The sequence below is a fragment of the Panicum virgatum genome, chromosome 6N (genome assembly GCF_016808335.1).
Source record: "Panicum virgatum strain AP13 chromosome 6N, P.virgatum_v5, whole genome shotgun sequence".
NCBI lineage: Eukaryota > Viridiplantae > Streptophyta > Magnoliopsida > Poales > Poaceae > Panicum > Panicum virgatum.
Window position 1 is genome coordinate 20,922,505 of NC_053150.1, and position 4,146 is coordinate 20,926,650.

Sequence of the window (4,146 nt, forward strand, 5' to 3'; positions counted from 1 at the left end):
CACATGGATCGTAAAAGGATCTGATAGCTGTGAATCGCGACAACTGGTCAAATTGGTTCCAAGGACCAGTTAGGTCGGTTCCCTCGGATTTCCTTGTAATCCATCACCCGAGGAGGATAACGACCACACTTACATGATAGAGGATGGCTAATAAGTTTACCAATAAACCGGCCAGCAAAGGATAACCAACGCACTTATGTGACGGAGAACGACTACTTTATGAGCAACTAGCAAAGATCGTTGATGCTCTCACCAAAGAGGGATCTCGTTAGGGCGTAGACGGCACCAGCGTGCCCTAGGTCGACCATCAAGCCTAGGATGCCATCTATGGTCGTGAAGATAAGAAGATGAATAGCAAGAGAGGTTGGAAGAGAAATTTAAGGTTTTGAAGGTTAAAATTATATCGATAGTAGATTTGTTTGATTGCATGTGTCTCAATCAGCCATGGCCTTTTATATATATAGGATGAGGTCTTAACCGTAAGATCCTGAACTTTTTTTTTGGAGTGTTATTTTTATTTATTTGAAAATTGTGGGTATCAATTTTTGATGCAATATGTATAATTAGCTAGATAACTACAAAATTGTCTTATGTGAACATCCCCAATTCGTAGATTTAAATTCAAAAGTTTAAATTTTAGTTGTTACGTTTATTTAAATGCTAGTGTGATTTGGATTTTATTTGGTTTTCAACTGATTCTTTGTGTATGATTCTATTTGAATTGCGATTAAATATAAAATCTAAAGCTTGAACTAACCTAACCTCTAACTTACAGTCTAACATTAACCCGGCCCTCTAACTATACTGATCACCCAGCTCAACGATCTGCTAACTACACTAACCTTCTCAATTCTGAGCTCTCTGGGAATTCGATACCTGAATTATGGCTCATTTCTCCGGCTCTTTGAATTAAATTAATTTTGTTAATCCAATTCTTGAAAATAATTTAATTCATTTGTATAGTTTGTGAAATAAATTCTAACTAATTTATTTCATAGGCTATAATGTTTTGATCCAAATATAAACCCATCTAAAGCCCACCTAATTCTAACACAAATTGATGTTTTGAGAACCCATGCATGCCGATTCTTGGCACTCCTTAGCCTATACGAACTAATCCGCAAGCGTACGGATACCGATGTATTTTTCACCAAGAAGTATACCTGGAATATCGAATCAGAGGAATGATAACCGTGACCAGACCTAGAACATTCAGCCGGACCCACCAGGAGAGAAGAGGCAAGAGGCTAGACGGTGTAACTCCTTACCTATATGAACTAATCCGCAAGCATAGAATTCTAACTTGATTTGCTACAACGTCTGGAAGATGAAGGACTTCACAAAGGGGTGTGAGTCCAATGGCAACCTAATATGAAAGCACTCGAACATGGTGGACTACGAGAGATGGAAAGGGCTATTGTTGACATTTTGTAGCACGATCACCAAGTACGGACATATAATCCATCCCTGGCAACGGCACTAAAAATGCTTGTTTGCATCTACCAACATCACCACTAGGTTGGGTGCTCGTAGACGCCAATGCCCACAAATGCCAAGTGAGGTGCAAGTATTTCGTAAACCACGAATAAATCTAGTTAGCTTGGGTGCATGGGGAAAGCGAACATAATACCATCACTTGTTCAAGTAGGATACATTGAAGAGACTTTATAGTATATACATGTATACATATGTACCGAGGCACAATCATTAAATGAGTTTGGAATCTTGTAGGATCAATAACATCGACTAGAGGGGGGGAGGAGAATAGGCAGTTTAAAACTAAAATCACAAATACTAGAGAAATTTAATTAGTAACACAAGAGAGCTCCTATGTCAAGCTACAACTATCACTAGTTCGGTTTGCAACCTATGATGAAGAGTCACAAATCAAGTTCTAGTAAAGTAAAAAGCTCAAGTAAATTGCAATAAATGGAATGAGCTAGAGAAGTAACCAAGCTTGACACAAGAAATTTTTCCCGTGGTGTCGATGACTTGCCGGTCACCCCTAATCCACATTGAGGTGGATCCAAAGGGTCAACCGCTCCTCTATCAAGAAACCTCTTGATCTTGAGCCGGCTTGAATCAATGAACCTCTCCAAACCTCGATTTCACTAGAGTTGCTCTTCACCACTCTGGCGAGGTGAGCACAAGGACCTCTCACAACCAATTTCGGGGCACCTCAACAATCTCCTTGGAGGGCTCCACGGAATCACCTTCTCCAAGCCATCTAGGGAGCGGCAACTCCCAAGAGTAACAAGTCGATGACGCTTGCTTGAAGATTTTCTAGTGCCACAAAGTTCAAACCCTTGATGCAATGCACTAGGAAGCTCTCACCCTCACAAGAATGCAATCCCTAAGCAAAGAGTGAGAGAGAGAGAGGGGAAGACCAGCTCAACTGTGTCAAGGAAGCTTTCAAAGTGGCCAAGAGAGAGCTATGAAGCCCGGGTATGGGATATATATAGGCTTCACCTCAAAATCTAGTCGTTACACTCTAAACTAGTGAAACTGAGTATTCGCGGACCGTCCGCAGTTCAAAAATCGGACAGTCCGTCGTTCAAAATCTGTGAGTCAAAGTGCAATGATTGTGTGTTAGAGATGACCGTTGGAGCCCTGGCGGACCGTCCGCATCCTAGGTGTGGACCGCCTGCAGTACAAACACTCAGACCACCATAGACGAAATCATCTCTGGACGTTTTTCTCAAGTGACCGACGGACCGTCCGCACCCCAGGGGCAGACCTTCCGCTGTTCAAACTCTCAACGCACACAGAGCCACAAATCCCTCTGTAAAGATTCAAATTAGAGGGTTGGACCATCCGCCCACAAGGGCCGGACCGTCCGCCGTTGGCATTATTGATCCAAACTGAGTCAGAACGTCTCTGGACAAAACTTGATAATAAGGGGCGGACCGTCCGCCCAACAGGGCCGGACCATCCTCCCTACAAGATTTTCGCCCACCAGAGACAAACATGTCTCTGGCCAAGTTTTCCACAGAGCTGTGAACCGTCCACCCATTTGGGCCGAACTGTCCGCCATAGTCAGTCAGCTCAACATATGAAACCGAGTTTTCATTTTCTCAAAACGTTGTTAGCCTTCATGCATGCAACAAGGATATTTGAGCAAAATGGCACTAGAGAACATTCAAGCAAAGGTACAAGGACCCTCTTGATAGTACAACTATTTATTCTATTAATCCGGTCATTTTCATCCACTAATCTCCTTTTGATTGGCAAAAATAGAAAAGCCCTATTGTATACCTTTCCCTTGAGCTCATCCCTTGATCATCATCTCCAAATCGTTCCATGACATCAATGAATCCACATTCATTCATGGACTAACCTATACTCATCATCTCAAATGAAATTATTCGTCCATAAATGTTGTCATTAGTTACCAAAACACAAATTAGGGTCCTTGATGCTTTCAAATCTATATATTTTGCAACACCTGAGCACAAAGAGTGACAGATGAATAATGATATTTGCTGACACATGTACATTAAAGTGACAGATAGATGCATGTGAATTTTTTGGAATTGGATTTTTCTGGGGTGGTCTTCCACGCCCGAATTATTGATAGCCATATCAATTTTCTAAGCTCTGGTACCATCAAACAATAAAGTAAGGACAAAACAAAGATTCTCATAAATATTTTATGCTAAGCGTCATTAGAATATATATATTCTCTAATGATGGCAGAGTATTAGAATATTGCGGCCAAATATTTCGTATGGTATGGCTCTTGGGAGAGGGGTATTAGGAGGGTGATTAATTAGGCTAACTAAGATTAGCTTAAAATATTCTTTGAATAAAATATTGCATCTCTATTGATTGAGGTATTAGAGTGGGATGATTATATTAGCGAGTAGCTATATTCCGGGATTCTGTGGGTTGGCGAAACTATCAGCATAGCCTAGATGTCTCAGCAGTTGTGTTTGCCCTACTCGGTATTCGTCATATGTATCACAAGCTATCCTAAGTAGTAGGTAACCTTTCCCATATGTCCTAAGTCATGCCTATGCAAGATAAGCACTATTGTTTGCCTAGGCAGTTCCAACCGAAGGGAACACTTCTCTGCGGTCGCGAGATTCTCTCAGATGCCAAAAATGGGGCTAAAACGAGAACAATACCAGAGAGGTTTCTCATGTA